A 22,976-nucleotide genomic window follows, 5' to 3' on the forward strand; every position below is an offset into this window, starting at 1 on the left:
ATTTTTTTTCAAAAATACCCACCCTCTCCACCCCCAAAGGCCTAGCCCTCTCCTCAAATAAATTTACCAATTCTCAGCCAATGTCCAGGCAAAAGTCCAAGAAAAAACACCCAGTCCCAACTCCCTTCCCACCTTCTCCACCTGCAACAAGTTCCTCTCACCCAAAAATATTTTTTTAAGAAGGGCTATAAGAGGGCATTGTCCATTTGAGTCTCGAGCTAGTCCAGGCTTCTCTCTATCCTGCCCAGTTGACTCTCCATTCGCCTCTCCTTATAGTCCAGCTGTTGCAAGATGGGGCGCAGCAATGTCCTCTCAGTGTCGTAGCGGGAGTGGCAGAAGCAGTTATAGTCAGGCCCTCTGATAGCTGGTGGCGGCATCTGTGAATGTCTGGGAGGCTTAAGGCTTTGTGTGACTGGCTGCACTGGAAACCAGCTCAGAGACAGCTGTCTTTTTCTTCTTCATCCACCAGGGGCCACCGGCCACCAGTATTCCAGGTGGATAGTGTCAACCTCTGCTGGCACAGCCGGACCTGCTATCTTCTGCCTGCTGGGAGCTACGGCTGGACCAGCAGGATTAGCTATATTGAAAACAAAAAGAAAAAATAAATATTATAAGCAATGGGCTGTCAAACACTTGTATAAAATTAAATAGTGAGTGGCAGAATAGCAGTACATTGCTAGTTCCCTAGGACCATTTGAATTTGATGTGATTATGATTAGGGGAGTCACAGGCCCAAATTTGATTTTTTACCCACACATGCCTGACATAAAAAGCATTGACTATCTTGCAGAAGAGAACTAAGGTGGAAAACACCAGATTCAAAACGTGGATAGGATTTGTTTTCTCTTAAAGGCTTTTCTAGCAACTAAACAGACACTTTGAGTCGAAACATTTAAATAAATTTGCTCTCATTAATGAGTAGGACATTATGCACTAAGGAGTACAAGTTGCTGTGCTAAATTAATGGTGGAATGAAGGTGACCTGGCCCCAGGTCACTCCCCACATGGCTCGACCCCTCTGGGACCTGAGGGCTGATGAAGGCTTGCGGCTGGTGTGCCCTGGGTTGCATTCCTTTTGTAATCTGTTGTCGCTCTTGATTTTTCTATACCCACTGCTTATTTCTTTGGTCTCTTGGCGCCCCCTGTGCGCCCCTGCCCCCCTGTGCCCCCTCCCCGCTTCCTGCTGCTGCTCCTCCGTGGCCCCGCCCCCTTTCCCCTTCTGCCCGCCCCGCTCCGGCCTCCCAGCTGCCCCTCCCTCCCATTTAGCTTCTTATGGCGGCCGCGCAGCGGCCGAGGAGCGGACACGCACAGTGGGCGCGCCGCTTGCATCCGAAGGCACGCCAAAAGCAACCCCGTCTGCGCTTGTCCATGCCTGGACCGTGCCCAGTGCCAAAACCCCTGGCCCCAGCCGAAGCAAGGGAACCCAACTGAGATACGACACCGCCACCCCATCGCACTCAACACCGAACGACCTGCCGCCTGCCACCAAGCCACCCCGAGGTGCACCCACGGACCCTTCACCTGCCAAGCCTGCAAATTAACCTGCCTCCGAACCGGCACCCCACCCACCAAACACAGCAACGACAACAACAACCACCTCAAGTGCATCCTCCTCAACACCCGCTCCGTCCACAAACATGCTGTCAAACTCTGGGAACTCCTTGATACAACAGCACCAGACATCGCCTTCCTCACGGAAACCTGGATAAACACCTCCTTTGCCCCCGACATCACCATAGCCATCCCGGACGGCTATAAAATCACCCGGAATGACCGCGTCAACAAAACTGGAGGAGGAATCGCCATCATCTACAGGAACGCCATCAGCGTCACGACCAACACCGAAGACACACTCACCGCCGCAGAACACCTACACTTCCAGATCCACACCGACCCCCAGACCACCCTCAGAGGAACACTCATCTACAGACCCCGGGGCCCACGGACACAATTCAGCGAAACCATCATGACTTCATCAGCCTGCACAACCTAGCCTCACCAGAGTACATCCTCCTATGGGACCTGAACTTCCACCTGAAGAAAAACAGCGACAAGAACACCATCACCCTTCTCGCCAACCTGGCCAACCTCGGACTCAAGGAACTAGTGGACACGCCCACCCACCTCACTGGCCACACGCTCGACCCCATCTTCTCCGCCAGCAACCACGTCTACTTCAGCCACTCCACAGGACTACACTGGACCGACCACAGCTGCATCCACTTCACCTTCAAGAAGACCACATCCCACCACCACACACTACAGATCCCCAATAGATGCTGGAGCAAAGTCACCACAGACCAGCTGACCACATCGCTAAGCCAGAACCCACCTGGTGACACCTCTGACACCAACGACGCAGCACACAATCTCGCACAGTGGATCACCAACTGCGCCGATGACCTCTCTCCACTGAAGAAACCCCCAGGCAAAACCAGCAACAGAAAAACCTCATGGTTCACAGACGCCCTCAAAATCGCAAAGAAATCATGCCGAACCCTTGAAAAAGCTTGGCGCCACAACCGGACATCAGAAAACATGACAGCCCTCAAGAACGCCACCCGCGAATACCATCAGATGATCCGCACCACCAAAAGGACATCGTTCAAAGAGCGGCTGGACAACAACACCCACAACAGCAAGGAACTCTTCTGCATCGTCAAAGAGCTCTCCAACCCCAGCGCCAGCAATAACGATGTCACACCATCGCAAGACCTCTGCAACTCCCTCTGCAACTCCCTCGCCACGTTCTTCCACCGCAAAATTGCAGATATACACAACAGCTTCAGACCCCAGGCTCCGCCCCAGACACAAAATCAATGATCCCCACCACAAGCCTCAGCGCATGGACCCCCATCAGCACTCAAGACACCAGCCACGTCATGAACAGCATCCACTCTGGCTCCCCCTCGGACCCATGCCCTAATCATATCTTCAACAAAGTTGACACCATCATCGCACCCGACCTCCGGAACGTCATCAACAGCTCCTTCACCTCAGCCACCTTCCCTCAAAACTGGAAACACGCAGAAATCAACGCCTTTCTGAAGAAACCAACAGCGGACCCTAGGGACCTCAAGAACTTCGGCCCTATCTCTCTTCTCCCCTTCCCGGCTAAAGTCATTAAGAAGAACAACCGACTGCATTCCTCAAAGCAAACAACTTGCTCGACCCATCCCAGTCCGGAATTTGAGCCAACCACAGCACCAAGACCGCCCTCATCGCAGCACCGATGACATCAGGATCCTGATGGACAATGGAGAGACAGCCGCCTTCATCCTGGACTTCTCAGCAGCCTTTGACACCGTCTGCCACCGCACCCTAATAACCCACCTCTACAACACTGGGATCCAAGGAAAGGCCCTGGACTGGATCACATTCTTCCTCTCCGATAGAACCCAGAGTGTCCGCCACCCTCCCTTCCGCTCCGGGGCCACAAAGATCATCTGCGGCATACCCCAAGGCTCCACACTCAGCCCAACCCTCTTCAATATCGACATGAGCCCCCTCGCCACCATCGCATGGAAACACAGCATCAACATAATCTCCTATGCCGACAACACCCAACTGGTACTCTCCCTCACCAAAGACCCACTCACCGCCAAAACCAACTTCGAGGACGGAATAAAAGATGTCACAGAATGGATGAAGCACAGCCGTCTGAAGCTCAACTCGGACAAGACGGTGGTCCTCATCCTCGGACAATCCCCATCCGCCCGGGATGACTCCTGGTGGCCCACGATACTGGGCACCGCACCGACTCCCACGGACCACGCACGCAACCTGGGATTCATCCTGGACTCCTCCCTCACGATGACCAAGCAAGTCAACGCAGTCTCGTCTTCATGCTTCAACACCCTGCGCATGCTCCGAAAGATCTTCCAATGGATCCCCACCAAAACCAGAAAGACGGTCACCCAGGCCCTGGTCACCAGCCAACTGGACTACGGGAATGCCCTATACGCAGGAACCACAGCCAAACTTCAGTAACGCCTTCAGCGCATACAAAATGCCTCCGCAGGACTCATCCTCGGCATCCCTCGCCACAGCCACATATCCGCCCACCTGAGAGACCTGCACTGGCTCCCCGTCAGCGAGAGGATCACGTTCAGGCTACTCACCCATGCACACAAAGCGCTCCACAACATAAGCCCCGAATACCTCAACAACCGCCTCTCGTTCTACACCCCAACCCGCCAGCTCCGCTCCACCAGCCTCGCCCTCGCCACCATCCCACGGATTTGCAGAACCACCACCGGAGGAAGATCGTTCTCCTACCTGGCAGCCAAGACATGGAACTCCCTCCCCGCACACCTACGACTTACCCAGGACCATCTCACTTTCAGGAAACACCTCAAGACCTGGTTATTCGAGCAATAGCATCACCCCTCCCCTTCAGCGCCTTTAGACCCCCACGGGTGAGTAGCGCGCTCTACAAATGTATTGATTAATTGATGCTAGCTAGCACTTTGGGGACTTTGCTACTGTTTGCAGCTGAGCATCATTAGTTGACAATTTTCTATTTTTAGTTCCAATAGCCCTGCTTTTTTTCCAAATGCCTTTCACTTTTTACCCTGAATCCAAAGAGGAAGATGAATAATAAAGAAAACACTACGTCACACAAATCATGAATAATGCAGATATTATTATCCTGTCTACCGTAAGTAGACAGTGGGGAAAATGATGCACTGCATGTACAGGGAAAGGAATGGGCTATATATATGATATTTGTGATGTTCTTCACAGAGTATCTCTTCAACAAAACTTGAAATCAAATCAGGCACTTAGTCCCACTTTACTCACTGCCCAACCCCCATGACATAATATTTCCTACAAATTAATTTGCTGGGCAGTAAGGAAATGGAACTTGACTTAATATACTGTAGGGTAAGGTAGAGGGATTAGGCAGGTTGCTGTAGAATAGAGGGGTGTCATTGATCATCGATTTGTCATGTGCCTAAGGTATGGCTTATTCTGTCACTGTAATAGATGAAAGTCAAAACAGAAAAATCTGAACAGGCGTAAAATAAATCTGTTAGGGGTAAATCATGAAATATATTTTGGAATCACTTCACATGGCAATAAAAATGTGGCACATACCAAGAATGGGAATATAAAGATGGTCCGTGACCACTTCTTCAAACAATGTATAAATTAGTTATCATCGCCATTCTGTCTTGGGTAAATGTACTCCATTACTGATAATCAATATCCAAAAGTAAAATCCAGGCACTACACAAAGGTTTCAGGAGTGCACATACTACAATGACCACAAGAATATAAGCGCCAAAACTGATTGTTATTTGTTCATCATACATTTATTTCCACATTTAAAAACAAGTTGTAAAGCAGGTTGTGGTTGTGTGTAGGAAAAGAAGGGGGGAGGGTAGAGGTGGTGGTAAGTGGAAAAGGTGTGAATCAAAGAGTTTAGGCAATAAAACAAATGGAATTTTTCAAGAAGACTGGTGTTCCAATACAGTCAGTGAGACCTGTCCAATATACAAATCTTCATTTACATGTCATCTGTAAATTTTGTTTTAAACAACATGCACAAAATGCAATCTCCGTGGTTGGGGTCGGGGAAGAGAGGTACAGGTCTTTATGTTGAAAGGCGTCGACGTTTCGACTCGGCTAATGCTATGAGGTAATCTGTAACCTCAGCGGCCAGTCTTCTTCAGCACGGGGTAGGAGCAACCGAGACCTGGTGCCAGAATGGCTAAGCAGGGTTACGAGAAAGTAGCAGTTCGAAGGCACCAAGTCGACTCAGGCGCTCCAGCTGGTGGTAGTTAGATGAGATCCATGGCCGGCTGTGGGCTCGGCAAGGTATGAAGGAGTCTTATACCTAGGCCGGCGAGGCTCCCAGCTCCAACGTTGCTCCGTGAAAAGTGAGCGTTGGGTATTTCCGTTTCCTGGCGCTATTGGCAATCTCCCATTGTGTGTGGTGCGCTATTACAAGTTTGCGTGTGTTTTTGCGTGCTCGTGGGGGAAATATCACGCAAACTTACCCACGCGGTCCTCAATGGGCGCGGCCATCTTGTTTTTCATTCATTGCTATGGTTCTGGGCCTGGCTTTTCTATCCTCTTTGATTCTTTGCAATCCTTTGTTTCTTTGAACTTTTTTTAGCTCTTTTTTGCTCATTATCTATCTCTCTATTTGTCTAGATCTATATTTTGTGTTTTTTTCTACTTTTGGTTACTTTAAAACTACTTTATTTACCTCTTCTTTTATTTACTTTTTCAATATTCTCTTTCCTATTTCTTATTTCCATTCCTGTCCAGGACAATGGCAAAGGCGGCCGAGAAGGACAAGAGGAAGGGTCCCGCACCCCGTACGGGCGATTGAGGGGGGAGCAAGTCATAGCCCAGGAGATCTTTAGCGCGGAGGAGGTGGCCGAACTGATTTGTTATGTCCAGCGCCGCCTCCCCAAGACCATCGTGACAGGGGGCAGGATCGCTGTCGGGTACGGGCTCTGGGAGCGTCGGCAACTGTGGGGTAAGGTGTGCCGGGCCATGTATCGGCAGTCTCGGGTCTGGCGCACCTACAGCCAGGCCACCCACCGGTGGTCCGACATCCTGGACTGTGAACACGACCTGCTCGACCTGCTAGGCGTCGAGCTCCCTTGGCTTGGTGAATAGTAGTAGCTATTTATTCATTACTCTGTTTTCTGCTGCTCTATGTTTTATCATATTGCAAATGTTTGTTTTTTCTGAAGAGCAATAATGCTGCTGATTACATTGTAGGTACATTATGTTTCAAAATCTTCTGTAATTGCATTGCAGGTGCACTGCTCGCCTGCTCAGTGGCGGTGCTACTATGCTTACTTGTTTTCGATTTTGTGCTCATTTCATTAACGTGAGTGATTATGTATGAGTGTACTTTACAGAACTGCGTAATGCTAGACACTAAGGGGCAGATTTACAATTACTGGCGCATCCCTGCAAATTAGCAGGGATGCGCCAGTAATTGTGCGCCATGCCTCCACCACCCATGGTGCGCAGCATTTACAATGCGGCGCACCATGGGGCAAAAACGACACAGATGCGTCACGCATCTGTGCCGTAAAGGCGGCGCATTGCTGGAGTTGCGTCGCAAGCATGGCGCAGCTCCAGCAATGCTCTGGGGTGCCCTATCTCCCCAATGCTGCGTCAAGCCATATGTATGCTTCAAGCAGGCGCAGGGTTTTGATGCAGCATTGGCCTAAAAGTGACTGAGTGAAATCTTGTAGATTTCACTGAGCCACTTTTAGGAGGCGTTCCTGCGCAGGAATGCCCTCCTTTGCCCCAGAACGCCCCCTGATGCGCAGGGCTATACAACGTGATGCATCTCCCAGATGCGTCACGTTATTAATATACCCCGCACCATGGAGCCTCTTCTGCGCTGCCGCTGCGTTACAAAAGTCATGCAACGACGGAGCAAAAGAGCCGCAAGGGGCTTGTAAATTTGTCCCTAGAGACCCAAATCCAGTCCTTCCTTTGTACTCCTGCCACTAAGAAGAAATAGTGGTGGTGGATTGATAGTTTGAGTATATTATGACTGGTTATTTATTAGGAAACTTTTTAGTGTTCTCACTGATCTGCAATCACGATGGACTGTGTCTGTCACTTCGCGTACTGCGGAGTGCTGCCTGCCAGTCCTAGTCGAACCTTTTGTAGTTGGTTTAGTGAGTTACATAACTTTCCAAGTAGACGGTCCGCGAAACCAGCAATACTAATATCCTAGTAGACCACATCAGATAGGTCAATAAATTTAGTGCAATTGTTGTCTATTTCCCAGAAATAATTTTTTATTGTTTTTTGAAATGTTTGATTTGGTTGACAACAATCATCCATTTTTGTGTCTTTCTTTCATGTTGAACATCAGCACCGGTGCTGGCGGAGAAGGGACAAGATCAGGAAGGCCAGGATTGGTCCGGCGAGGGCTCCTCTGCTGGCCCCAGTATGTTTTCCTGTTAATATTAATATTTATACTTCCCTATCTTTTACAGCACCTATTTTTTCCGAACGTTCCTCATTCAATTTTTTCTAAATCGTCTTTGATCTTCTCGTAGACTGTTTCTAAATTCTTATACTGCCTCTACTATGACTCCCTGTGGTACTACTACTTTATTATTAGTCTGTCTGTGTAGCTAACTAAGCTTGCACAGTTGGCAAAATGTGTTAAACAAAACTCCTATTCTATTCAGCAATAGCTCTATGCACTGAGTGCAGTCCTCTGGGTTGTCCATAATGCCTTTTGAAGTCTTCTAAAAATGTTTATGCTTGGACAATTCCCAACAATAAAATGTCAATGGCCACCAAGAAAGATTAAGGTACTAGTTTACTTTTTGATTGGATAGGAAGACAATCCATACTACTACTGTTGCAGGGACTATTTTGCACAAACAGAACTATGGGCACAAAATAGTGCATTGTTTATCAATTATAATAGGTGCAGTTAGACTTTCCACATCCCTCAGTCATAACAGAATTTGAACCCCCAATCTCCTTACTAACTAGCTAGTGTGACAGAGTCATTTAGCTCCTGAATTCATCGATGATTGATCCCCAACGATTATACAACCCAGGACATAAGACTACGGAGTCAGACTCCCGACCTCTCAGAGCCACGGGCTCATGCTAGCAAATTGAAACCCTTTCGTTAAAGCTTTATTTAAAGTAAAAACATTTATTAAAATCAAGTTCATCATACAACATAAACGGTGGATTGAAAATTGAAAAGTGCTTAGTGATTTCACACATTAATTGTGGGCGAGCCCTTACCTGGTTGGAACTTCAAGTCTTCTTTGTGGTGCTGAATCGTTGCTGACTCCGTCCAAGTGATGATGATCTGATCTTGCTCTTGTTCTTAGAAGGGAAGCTTCTGTCGGTTATGAGAAAAATGGTACGTGTTAAAAAGCAAGCATTCATCAGTTGTGTCAAAAAGTGTAGCAAGACATGTTACGGCTAAGCATAACTAAAAATCACACTTCCCTGAAAAAAGGGCAATTTGTAGTTAAGACTAGAGAGTCACAAATTATTAAATTTGTTTGTGCAGTCGTAGTAAAAAATGTTCATTCCTAGACAAAATACTAGGGAGTGCTGTATATGGCATCTAAGAATCTGAAATGTATTTTCTAGGCGGAACATCAGCACAGTCATCCACCGGTGCCGGGGCTTGCGTGGAGGTGGGCACTCCTGAGGCGGTGCAACAGCCAGCGGGAACTGCTGTGGGGAATGCCACAAGAGTGGCGGGCAGTGGTAAGCTATTACATTCCTTACTTATTGAGATTGCAGACTGCAGAGTGTGCTCTCTGCACGGGTTTATATGTTGTACAGTACAAGTATACTTTACTGTTAAGAAGACTTACAAATTTAGAGCTAAGTTTTTATCAACCACTGATAACTGAAAATAAAGATTTAAAGAAGATCAACAACATCTCTCTGAAAAATATTTCTTTATTGTGCTTATATATCATCTGCACTGATCTTTTTATTACCTCTTGTTGTGTGGTGCACCTTTGCGGTAGTTTTTCCTGTATTAAAATCCCTCAGGGATTAGGCATAGTGATGATGGGTGCCATCCAGTGTGCACACAATCCCCCTAATTAATTTAAGGGTTAACGAATATCACGGGGAGAAAATCAGTCAGGTGCTGACTTTAAGAAGGGTCCATCATTATATTCTGCTTTTTGCAGGTAGTAGCCTCCTTTAAATTGACTTCAACTCAGCTGTGAAAGTTTTATCGAGAAGCCAAGTCCCATCAGAGATTAACTCGATGGATGGGATGACCGAAAAGGGAAAGAAGGGTGTAAGTAAGTGTGGAAGGACGAGCAAGTTAAAAGTAATGATGACTGGCAAAGAATGATACTTGTTTTTGAATGCTGCCCGAGATGGCTGGGAATATGATGCATGGCCGGTTGAAGGATGAAGCAAGGATGGGTGGAAGGAGAAACAGAAGAGGACTGCCTGGGTGGGTGAAACAGAAACTGAATGTGTGTGCAATATATCCTTTGGTTCAAATTCAAATGCAAGTCAAGCACGGATGCATGGCTTGCGGTTTCCAAAACAAGCTGAAAATGTTGTTTTTACGTGAGAAAAACTAAGGTTTGTCCAGTTGAGACATTAAGAAGAATGATTGACATTTACTTTGAATGGATGGATGCCTGGATCATGGTACTAACTGATTCATAGATAGCATATGTGTATGTAGACAGAGTAGACGGTCACTGGATGAAGTAAGTGTTACTTTGAAGAGCATGTAACACCGCACCCGCACGTCCATTCCAGTGTAGCAAAGGCAAGGAAAAGAAGTTGTAATTTTTCCGAATACTACCATGAACAGTAGCAGTAGTTTGTATTGCAAGCACAGCATATATCTGGCGATTACGGGGGCCACTCACTACCTCTGTTAATAATTTTAGTACAACTCTATCATTCATGTGTGGCCTATCAGTGTTCACTCAATAAAAAGCAAAGCACCTAAAGTCATCCCTTATGTAAGCAAATATCCTGTGAAGGGGTAGATAATCATATTATTTATCTTCTTCATTTTCCTTTTCTAGTAGTCATTGGCACTGTAGGGTGAACGTTAAATTAATTAAGCAGTAGCCCTTGTAACAGAGTATTCTCAGTGCCACCCGTAATAGAAAAGTAAGAGCTTCACCACCTGCATGTACTGGACTGGTAGAGTAACGCAAGTCTGTGTCATCATGGCTTGCATCTGTTTTTCTCGGGTGCAAGTTGCTGGCTTCCAGAAGGTTATGTACCAATTTCGCTAAACAAGAGAGAAGAAAAAGAATAAGACTTTTATACTGTCATAGTCGACTTTAATGTAGTGAGTCCATATAGTGCTCATAGAATTGATTCCTGAAACTCCCACTAATGTTAGAGCAGAGGCTGACGAAGTGGGAGGTTAGATAGATACAGGCCACAAATGTTATGTACTGTGCTTGCAAGTTGCTAGTTCTACTGTGACACAACTTTCTGCTGAATTATTTTGTGTTAATCTTAAAGAGCATTGGTTACAGTATGTCTTTCTTTCTTCATATAGATGCTCCTTCCAAACTGACATGGAAGGAGCTGGCTAGACAGGCCCGGCAAAGGAAGCTGGAGGCGATTGTCGCCGAATATCGGCGGCTGGTGGCTCAGGAGGAGGAGGACACGCAGTTGCAGTCCACCACAACATACACAGCGATAGCTGCATCCTCCTCCGCGCTCCCTGGGTCAGCCAGTCAGCGCAAACCTCCAACGGTACAGAGCTGTGGTACCGCAGCTACCCGCCACCGCCAAGCAGCCAAAAAATCAGCTGCCCCCCACAGCAGGTGCAAGGCCCGCATCCACCGCCTAACCGTCAGGGTGTCCAACTTTGAGCAGGAGATTGAGAGAATGAAGAGCCTGCTCAAGAAGAACCTCCACGGGGAGCAACGGGTCCACCTGGCCAAAGGACACCGCCGCCGGCAGTAGAGGAGGAGAGGCTGTCCCTTGCCCTTTTTTTAAAGACTTTTGGGGATGGGAATTGGTAGTTGGGTTTTTTCTTCGACTTTGTGGACTTATTCACGGAAATTCTTTGAGGTTAGGGAGGGGTTGGGTCCGGTCTAGCGGGATAGTTTATTTTTTGTTATGGATTGTAATAATTTTTTACTTTCAACTTAAACATTGCATACGCGTTTTTACTGTTTTGCGGGGGAGGTGGGGAGGGGTTAACTGTTTGTTTGTTTTCCTGAAACTTAACTTGCTGCTTGATTCAAACTGTCTAAGTAATCACCCAAATGTTTACAAAAGTAAGTGCCACTCACAGAGTTAGTGATTTCAATTGTCCTACTACTTTAGTAGTATTACCGTCAGTCTCTTCTCTCTCCTCCTACTCCATTATTCTTCCTCCCCCCAAACGCTTATCTTACCTGTGATTCGTGTTTGAGAATAGGCCTAGGGCTAGGCACAGGGGTGGCTGCAAGGCAACTGGCGATGAAGGTTGGCAATCCTGGGCAGATGAAATGGTATTGTTGTGGTGGTAGTAGTGGTGGTACACAGTGGCAGTAGCAGCATATGAAAAAAAAGAAAATTAAACCTTGAGTGGTCGAGCGGATCATTACAACAGTACAATAGATAGCATAGTACACAAGAACAGTGCCATAATTTAGCCTAACAAATGCTAAAGTTTCCAAAGTATACTAGTTGCGTGGAGTTTGGCTTTGGCTACTACAAGAAATAGTACTGATAGTGAAGGACACAGCAGCGTAATAATTCACCACGTTTAGGAGGAAGATGTTCTTGATAATCAATAAAGTTGATAGCGCCCAATTTTCAAATAGTCCTGGGTCTGTTTAAAGCTGAGTAAGAATATCTCCTCAGATTCCTTCACCAGCCTAGAATTTGATTTTCTGTTTCTTTGACCTTATCCTCCCCAGCAAGTGTTTGGAATTATTGTTGTAATTTACTCACACCTCTATGAAAACCACACAGCCCGGGGGAAGAGGGTTAGGTTTTGAAACTTGGATGGGAATGGGGTTTGTGGGGAAAGTTTTGTGGAGAGAGGAAAAAAAACACAGCATGGACAAACCACAAATGAAGATAATCAAATCTTTTAAGGGACATAAAGGAAGTGCATGCACTACTGCATGCATGAAGTTGGTTGCTAAATGGATAGGTTACTGTAAAGTAAGTAGTACTTTCCTCAATGTACTAACTATGAATAAACAATGTGGCAGTACAGGGCTGCAGTAATTACACAATTTCACTTGCCTAATTGCCTTCAGAGAGAAGAACGACTTAGTACATTAAATTAGTTTAAAAAATAGCAAAGAAAAAAGTATACAATGGCTGGAGGGTTGATTTGAAGCAGAGAGCAAACAAAAGCACAGAGTCACACTCACAGAAATTCACAGTAATAACATTACTTAAAAGATAAGCAGAAATGAAGATGGATACTGTAACTGTTTGTTGTTGTAGTTGTCCTGTTGAATTTGAGAAGTTGCATGCATCCAGCCATTCCTTTTTTTCGCGGTACTCCTCCATTCCATCTGACGCTCCGCCGATCAATGTTGGCGACCAGAAGACACCTTGTCCACTGCCTGCCTGGCGGATGCTGAACTGCGGGTCGTTAAGCCTGAGGTCATCCTTTTTGCCATTGCACAGGGTAAAAGCCAGCCTGTAATTGTTGATGGAAAAACAGGAAGTGATAGTAAAACACCACAGAGAAAAAATATAAGGTACGCTTTGTAGTGCAAAAATAACACTTTCAGTTTCACAGTCGACAGTATTACAAAACACACAAGCATCATTTCGAAATTGCGTACTCTGAGTCGCCTTTTCAAGGATAAATAAGTGTGGGCGAAATTTGCTGATCTTTCCCCTCAAGCTAGGTGTAAAGTGTAAACTGCGATTTTAGAACCCTAACCCTAACTCTAGTCCCTAACCCCCCTTTTTCACCATGGATTTTCTCCAAACCACTTGCGCCCAATATTAGACCGTCCCAGCAATGGCCCCAGACCAGTCAACCCACCTGCAAAAAAGTAGAACACCCCCAAACAGGCAAAAAGCCAAAAACGTAAAAACTGACACTTAGAAAATTTAGGGCCTACCTTCAATTCAGTCCAAATGTGCTCTGAAGCTAGGCCCTAACACCCCCTTTCCACCATTAATTTTCTTAAAAACAAATGCAATAAAAATTAGATTGTGCCAGCAGTACTCCCAGACCCCACCATGGATTTTTCCCAGCAATGCCCCCAGACACCTCAACACACCTGCAAAAAGGTAGAACACCCCCAAACAGGCCAAAAGCAAAAATGGAAAATGTGACACTTGGAAAATTTTCGGCTTACCTGTCCAAATCACTCCAAACACACTCTGCAGCTAGGCCCTAACCCTCCTTTCCCACCATGGATTTCCTTCAAACCACTTGCAATCAAAATTTGACTATCTCAGCAGTGCTTCCAGACCCCCAAACCCCCCCAAAAACCTAGAACCCCCAAACATCCCCCAAAACACGCAATACAGCTAGACCCCAGTTTAAATTGTGCCAAAACACTGTCTGCAACTAGGCTCAAACACCCCTTTTCCACCATGGATTTTCTTCAAAAATCTTACAATCAAAATTAGACCTTCCCAGCAGTGCTCTAAGACCCCCCGACACCCCCCCACAAATCTATAACACCCCCAAAGAGCCCCCCAAATACATGCAATACTGGTATATTCAAAACATGGCAAATTGCGCAGTTCACAAAAAAATTGCTTTTTTCAGCACTTCCACTTCATCGATCCTCTTGAAACTCACCTGGACACTTGTTCCAGCGATTCCCAAGAATCTCAGCAAGGCAGAACAAAATCGAACCACTGCGCTGCTTGAAGAAGAAGAAGGTCTACGACTAGTTTTAATAAACCACAAATGGCCTCTCCCTCCTGACACATTTATTATTCCAAATTTATATACAAGAAATGTAGTGGTAAACAATTTCTACTACCACAAGCCTATCCATTTTAGGCTATTCATAACTGTATATGTGTCAGAATTTATTAAGGTACACACAGGTTCAAATAAAATTGTCACACTACCAACACCCACCAAAATTTTAGTGGAAAAATGGTGGCAACAAGAGTGAGCCCCTCACGGAAGAACCGCCAATGGGGTTATCTGGCTAGCAATTGCCAGTGTACCCATTTATCATCATCGGTAACTCACTCTTGAAAAAGTGGAAAGGAAAAACAAACACAAGAAAAAGACCACCAACATAAAACAGTGCTTTTACTTAACATCAGCCCCACGATCTGCTGAATGTTCTTACCATAGCAAGGTAGCGTAAACCCTTGCTATTGCAGTGTGCACAAACAACAACCCCTAGTGAGAAAAGAAAACGTGCATCTCACACAATTAAAATTGAAGGATTCACTGGCCACTATGGATTTATTCTGGGCTGTGAGTACTTCAAATTAAAACAACTCACACCAAGCAAAATCTGGTGTGAATCAGTGTCGCCAACATGTTTCGCTGCTATTATTTACGCAACTTCTTGAGGGCAAACAGGGGTTATCCACTTTGCTTTCCACTCTTTGGTAGACCATACCTGGGGTTAGCGTCTCTCACGCCTCTCTCACCGGCAACTCCTGATCTCAGCCGGCTGAATTGCAATAGCAAGGGTTTACGCTACCTTGCTATGGTAAGAACATTCAGCAGATCGTGGGGCTGATGTTAAGTAAAAGCACTGTTTTATGTTGGTGGTCTTTTTCTTGTGTTTGTTTTTCCTTTCCACTTTTTCAAGAGTGAGTTACTGATGATGATAAATGGGTACACTGGCAATTGCTAGCCAGATAACCCCATTGGTGGTTCTTCCGTGAGGGGCTCACTCTTGTTGCCACCATTTTTCCACTTAAATTTTGGTGGGTGTTGGTAGTGTGACAATTTTATTTGAACCTGTGTGTACCTTAATAAATTCTGACACATATACAGTTATGAATAGCCTAAAATCGATGGGCTTGTGGTAGTAGAAATTGTTTACCACTACATTTCTTGTATATAAATATGGAATAATAAATGTGTCAGGAGGGAGAGGCCATTTGTTGTTTATTACAGTTTTGCGTGAGGGGCGGCCTGCTCCCTCTTCCACCCCCTGGAGGCTCCAATTACTTTGCTATGACTAGTTTTCACGTAGTTTTTACCCAAACACACACGCCGGCAAAACACCAGAAAAGGCCAAAATTCTGCCAATTCTGGACCAAGGAACGCCAAGCCAAGCCAAGCCCCCATAAAACCTTGCCAACATCATTATGAACGAGCCTGCATTGGGCCCTGAGCCCTAGACTCAGCGGTAACCCACCCAACTTAAACCCAAAAACCCTAGTAAATTGCACTGAACCCTAAATCCATCATATGCTTTGTCTGTCTGTGTCAAAGAGCCTAGGTATACTACATCAGGATGCTTCACTCAGTGGTACCTGCCTTGACTGTCTGCATGGCCCTGCCGCAAGCTTGGTATGGCATGGCATGGTATATTGGCAAGTGAGTCCACTCCAAGGACATTTTGCATATTGTAAATGCAACATAGGGGCCCCTGAATTTGAAGTACAATTTGAATTAAACAAGATAAAAAAAAGAGTAGAAGACATGATACTGTGTAAAAGATTAAAAAATAACTAAGACAAGACATATGATTCATTTCATGTACAAAAAAAACAAACAGCAATTGGTTTCATCAGAGCCAGACAGCCATTGCTGTCCACTGTATGCCATATTCTCAATTATTCATTACCTGTTCTACTTTTTGTCCGCATCTTCTTCGGAAAGTGAGGGCCCACAGGGCAGCCTCTCCTGTCAATTTCAGAAGTAACTCTGTCAGCAATCAGCAAGCATGTAGTCATTCAGTAATTTCAGTCCCACTTGAGGGGACTCGTCTATGAAAACAAAGTTTCTTTAATATTCGTAATCCATCCATCTGCTTTGAGGGAAATGGATAGGTGGAGTCTGGAGGAGGAGGATAGAGTTGTGAACTTCTGAACCTCAGGAATGCAGACTGCGGCACCTTCAAATCAATAAGGAAAAAAGGATGAAGACAGTGCTGCTGATGGACTTGTTGTGAGAGTTTTGTTGTGGTAAAAGTTGCAAAACAAAGGAAGACACACAGGAATAAAAGTGAATAAGGACGAAAAAAAAGGAAGTCATTTTCAGGCCTCGGTGTCAGGGAAGTAAAGCTCGTCCTCAAACTCTATGAATTGAGACGGAGTAGGTCAGCTAACAGAGAAGAACTTCCGTCACCTAAGTCGGTGTTCGCTTTTTCCTGCGTGCATTCACTTATTTTGTAATCTAATGGTATGAAGTGCTGATTCATCTTGATCAGTGTTAACCTCTCCACATTTCTGGGTGAGAGGCGAGTCCTTTTTGAAGTTACAATGGCACCAGCAGCACTGAAAATACGTTCAGAAGACACGCTTGCGAGTGGGCAAGACAATTTAGAGCCAGGTTGGTGATCAGTGGCCATAGAGGTCTTTTCCTATACCAATACAGCAATGGGTTCTGATTAACAAAGACCTCTGTTGGGTCGTCCAGATAGGCCTGCACCATCAACTCAAGGTTCTCCACGGTTGCTCCACTTTGTGTACCATCTGTGGCCTTTGCAGCACTGGAACGAGCAAACCCTTGATGAGTTAGCCAATCCACTTCCGACAATATTATGGCTGGGCCTGGTGCAGGTGAGGATGATGGTACAGTTGCTGCTGATGTCGTTAATGGCTGTGAGGGAAAGTGACTCCCTTCGGCCACAGATTCAGAAGTGGAACTTGACGCCCGATGGCCTGCTGATTCAGTTGGACTTCTGCCGGCTCATTGAATTTTCTGCCGATCTTTTTCAAACCGAGTGGCTGACACAGCTAGCCAATGTTTGTACTTTGAAACATCTGCTTCATCAAAAGGAATGAATGCTTTGCAGGCCACTGCCTTTTTGTACCGTGGATCCCGAATAGTGGCACAGATGTAATGTTGTTCTGTATGTATGTTTTTAAGCCTTTCATTGTCAACTAGGCGGCTTAATAACCTCTCCGCCAAATGATATGCGTCTTGCTTTTCAGCATCATCTCTGAATGTTGAAGACACCGCCTTCAGTTGGTGCTCTAGCATGACCAATAATTGGGTAGCTTTGCCCAAAGAACAGTCCTCCCTGCTGACTTCACGCGTGAAGACCTCAAAAGGACGAAGCATGTCTGTCAGGCTTGCAACTAGCTTCCATTCCTCCAACTCTAGCCTCATGTCTTTCATAGTAGAACCCCGTTGAAAGACATACTCATTGATTACCATGCACTGCTCAGACAGACGCTCAAGCATGTAAAAGGTTGAGTTCCAACGTGTTGCCACTCCTGGATGAGTCCTTTGACTGGCAGTCTACGTTCATGTTGAATGTTCCTCAGCTGCTTTCGGGCCTTAAAAGATTGGCTGAAATGTTTGCAGACTCTTCGGCAGGTGGTCAGTAACTTGCTGACTGTGTTTTAATTTTTCAAGAAATCTTGCACCACGATGTTAATACTGTGTGCCAAACATGGCACTCTGAAATAGCCACCTTGCTGCATGGCCTTAACTATATTACTGCCATTATCCGTGGAAACATAACCAACTATGCGATTTCTTGGATGCAGCCATTCAGAGACCTTCCTATCAAACTCCTCCAAAAGGTTAGGTGCAGTATGAGTTTTTTCCATGGCAAACATGCACACCTGCATTTGTCTTGTCTCTAACCCCTGCAAAGAGACCCAGTGTACAGTGATGCACATGTAATCAAGGGCTTGGCAACTGGTCCACATGTCTGTTGTCAATTGGATAGTAAGAAACGGCACTCTTCTGAAAAGCTGCCCCAATCACCTCCAGCACATCTTGATGTAGTGCTGGAACCACAACTCTGGCAAAATAGGACCGGCTAGGAACCTTCCATTTAGGGCAGACTGTTGCCACAAATTCTAGAAAACCCACCCCTTCTACGAAAGACAAAGGGAGAAGGTCCAGCACTAGCATTTTAGCCAGCTTTGCGTTATACAAACGTACCGTTGGGTGGTTGCGTTCAAATGGCACCTCTGACCAAAACATTCTGCTAATGATTTTACATGATGATGAAGACTTCTTCAAACCAGTTAGGCCCAGTGATGTACTTTTTCACATTGGTGTCTCTCCAAGACTCTTAGTGTGCCTCATACATGTTGCAGGGGTAGAGGGTGTGGGCGATACCACTGCAGTGCTGCTGCCAGGGGTACTGGGTGTACCAGAAAAAAATGCCTGTCGCTTCTTCACTTCCCTCCTGCAGAATTAGCCCCTCGTCATCATCAGATGCAATATCAATGGCTACATTTAGATTTGTTTTTCTTTTGGCTTCCTGGATCTTACTTAGGTGCGCCTCCCACTCGATAGTCTGGTGTTTTTTGAGATGACCTCTCTGGCCTCCGGTACGATAGATGGGACCTAGCTTACCCCGACTAACTAATGTTTTACAAATTGGACAAACGACCATGTTTTCCGCACTTGGGCTAACAGTAAAGAAGTCCCTGGAAATGTCTGCTGGTGGTGGAGGTGCTACTTTGACATTCAATGCCAGATGAAGTGGAGGATGGGCGAGGCTGAATTTGTTTCTGTTGTTCACTTACAGCACCACTACTTGAGGTCAAGCTGGATGGAGGTCCCTGCGGGCCCTTCCGACTAAAAAATATGGAAGCTGTAGGTCGTGTTGGTGTTGTAGTTAACTGTGCTGGTGGTGGTACCAGTGCCACAACGCCCACATCCCGGGATAGGGTGTAAATGTCTGTCTGCTGCATGCCCGCTGGGGCTGGAGTGATGACTGTGATGACTGGGTCATCGTCAGACTGTTCATCAGCGGAAGACACCACTTCTTGTTTGTCGTCATCACCCATAAGTCGAAGCCTTGCGGGAACCTTCCTTTTAGGCTTAGCTCCCTTTGTCGGCTCATGGCGTGCCTCACTCTCAGACTGCATTTGTGGGTTCCAATCAGGATCAAGGTCATCAAAATGAAGGGGGCTTGAAGAAGAACTTGTAGTAGAAGTAGTAGCCCTCCTTGACCTTTTTCTTGCAGGGGATCTGGAAGACAATGGATCATCATCAGGAGGAGTGGCTTCCTCGGATGATACCTCCACTTGAATATCAATTTCCTGATGTGCCCCTACTTCTGGAGTAACAAGCGTTGTAGCCAGTTGTGCCGCTCCATGAACCTCTAGTTGCACCTCTCCATGCACCTGTCCTTGCGCCTCTACTTGCGTCTCTTCTTGCGGCTCTACTTGCGCCTCTCCTTGCGCATCTCCTTGCGCATCTCCTTGTGCATCTCCTTGCCCATGTACTTGCGCTTGTACTAGTTGCACCTGTGGTTGCCGTTGCGGCTGTGGTTGTTGAACACTCGTCAGCTGAGCTACACCCGGCGTTGATTGGATGGTACTTTCTTGTGATGAGCCAACATCACTGGTCGATGGTGATTGAGAAAGTAAAGTGGCTGCCTCAGCAGCACTCATGGTCTTGAACATAACTTGGCGTGGTGGCACTGACCCAATGAAGCGGAGGTGCTGCTTCCAGCTTGGTCCGCGGTGGACACTGCTGCTGCTGCTGGCGTAGTTTTTTTCCCCAAAAAGGTGTCGGTTGGCACACCAGTCTCCTTGGTAGGTGGTTCCACTTGCTTCTTCTGCTCCTTCTTACTGGCAGTGGCATTGGCAACTTTTTTCGCTGAGGCACTACGGCCACCTTTGTTTGGGCCCATCTTCTTCAGATGTCAGAACAGCAGGCCGCAGTTGCACGAGTTGCAGAGTTGTCTTGTCTGTGGCCACACGTGACGTCACGTGATGTTGTGCTGCACACACCGCTGCAGGACCTCTTCCTGGCACTGGTGGTTCTCTTGTGCACCTAAAAGCAATGGAAGCCAGAGGAACATCAGTTAAACACCCCAAAAAGTAAAAAAAACACACAAAATCCCCACAATCCAATGCCATCCATGCCCTCAATGATGTTTAAATTTAAGACACCCCACAGAAAGACTTGGTCCATGCACCACTGAGTACCCCTGGGCATAATGGATGAAAGCAAGGCAAAATGGGTGCAGGCATGAGCACACTGCCTGGCTTCAAAATGGGCCCTTGACCCCCACCACATGGCCTGGCCCTGCCCGTACCAGGTCTCAAAATGGCCCCTACCCATATGGCCAGGCCCCAACAACACCCCAAACACTCAAAAAACACACGAAAATAACCACAATCCAATGTCATCCATGCCTTCAATGATGTTTAAATTCAAGACACCCCACAGAAAGACTTGGTCCATGCACCACTGAGTACCCCTGGGCATAATGGATGAAAGCAAGGCAAACTGGGTGCAGGCCTGAGCACACTGCCTGGCTTCAAAATGGCCCCTTGAACCCCACCACATGGCCAGGCCCAGCCAGTACCAGGCCCCAGAATGGCCCCCACCCACATGGCCAGGCTCCAACAACACCCCAAAAAGTCAAAAAACACATACAAATCACCACAATCCAATGCCATCCATGCCCTCATTGATGTTTAAATTCAAGACACCCCACAGAAAGACTTGGTGCATGCACCACTGAGTACCCCTGGGCATAATTGATGAAAGCAAGGCAAAATAGGTGTAGGCCTGAGCACACTGCCTGGCTTCAAAATGGGCCCTTGACCCCCAGCGACATGGCCAGGCCCTGCTTGGAGCAGGCCTCAAATGGCCCCCACCCACGTGGCCAGGCCTCAACAACACCCAAAAAGTCGAAAAACACACAAATATCACCACAATCCAATGCCATCCATGCCCTCAATGATGTTTAAATTCAAGACACTCCACAGAAGGACTAGGTACATGCACCGCTGAGTACCATTGGGCATAATGGTTGAAAGCAAGGCAAACTGGGTGCAGGCCTGAGCACACTGCCTGGCTTCAAAATGGCCCCTTGACCCCATCACATGGCCAGGCCCTGCCAGTACCAGGTCTCAGACTGGCCCCCACCCACATGACCAGGCCCCAACACACCCCAAAAAGTCGAAAAACATATAAAAATCACCACAATCCAATGCCATCCATGTCCTTAATGATGTTTAAATTCAAGATACCCCACAGAAAGATTTGGTCCATGCAACACTGAGTACCCCTGGGCATAAAGGATGAAAGCTAGGTAAACTGGGTGCAGGCCTGAGCACACTGCCTGACTTCAAAATGGCCCCTTGACACCCACCACCAGGCCCAGCCTGTACCAGGCCTCAAAATGGCCCCCTCCCACATGGCCAGGCCCCAACAACACCCCAAAAAGTCGAAAAACACATAAAAAACACCACAATCCAATGCCATCCATACCCCCAATGATGTTTAAATTCAAATCACCCCACAGAAAGACTTGGTCCATGCACCACTGAGTACCCCTGGTCATAATGGATGAAAGCAAGGCAAAATGGTTGCAGGCCTGAGCACACTACCTGGCTTCAAAATGGGCCCTTGACCCCCAGCCACATGGCCAGGCCCTGCCTGGAGCAGGCCTCAAAATGGCCCCCACCCACATGGCCAGGCCTCAACAGCACCCACAAAGTAAAAAAACACACACAAATCACCACAATCCAATGCCATCCATGCCATCATTGATGTTTAAATTCAAGACACCCCACAGAAAGACTAGGTCCATGCACCACTGAGTACCCCTTTGCATAATGGTTGAAAGCAAGGCAAACTGGGTGCAGGCCTGAGTACACTGTCTGGCTTCAAAATTGCCCCTTGACCCCACCACATGGCCAGGCCCTGCCTGCACCAGGCCTCAAAATGGTCCCCACCCACATGGCCAGGCCCCAACAACACCCCAAAAAGTCAGAAAACACACAAAAATCACCACAATCCAATGCCACCCATGCCCTCAATGATGTTTACATTCAAGACACCCCACAGAAAGACTTGGTCCATGCACCACTGAGTACCCCTGGGCATAATAGATGTAAGCAAGGCAAACTGGGTGCAGGCCTGAGCACACTGCCTGGCTTCAAAATGGTCCCTTGACCCCACCACATGACCAGGCCCTGCCTGTACCAGTCCTCAAAATGGCCCCCACCCACATGGCCAGGCCCCAACAACACCCCAAAAAGTAAATAAACACACAAAAATCACCACAATCCAATGCCATCCATGCCCTCAATGATGTTTACATTCAAGATACCCCACAGAAAGACTTGGTCCATGCACCACTGAGTATCCCTGGGCATAATGGATGAAAGCAAGGCAAACTGGGTGCAGGCCTGAGCACACTGCCTGCCTTCAAAAGGGCCCCTTGACCCCCACCACATGGCCAGGCCCTGCCTGCACCAGGCCTCAAAATAGCCCCCACCCACATGGCCAGGCCCCAACAACACCCCAAAAAGTCGAAAAATACAAAAAAATCACCACATTCCAATGCCATCGATGTCCTAAATGATGTTTAAATTCAAGACACCCCACAGAAAGACGTGGTCCATGCACCACTCACTACCCCTGGGCCTACTGGCTACTGAGGCTT

This window comes from Lissotriton vulgaris, chromosome 11 (assembly GCF_964263255.1).
Source record: "Lissotriton vulgaris chromosome 11, aLisVul1.2, whole genome shotgun sequence".
Taxonomy (NCBI): Eukaryota; Metazoa; Chordata; class Amphibia; order Caudata; family Salamandridae; genus Lissotriton; species Lissotriton vulgaris.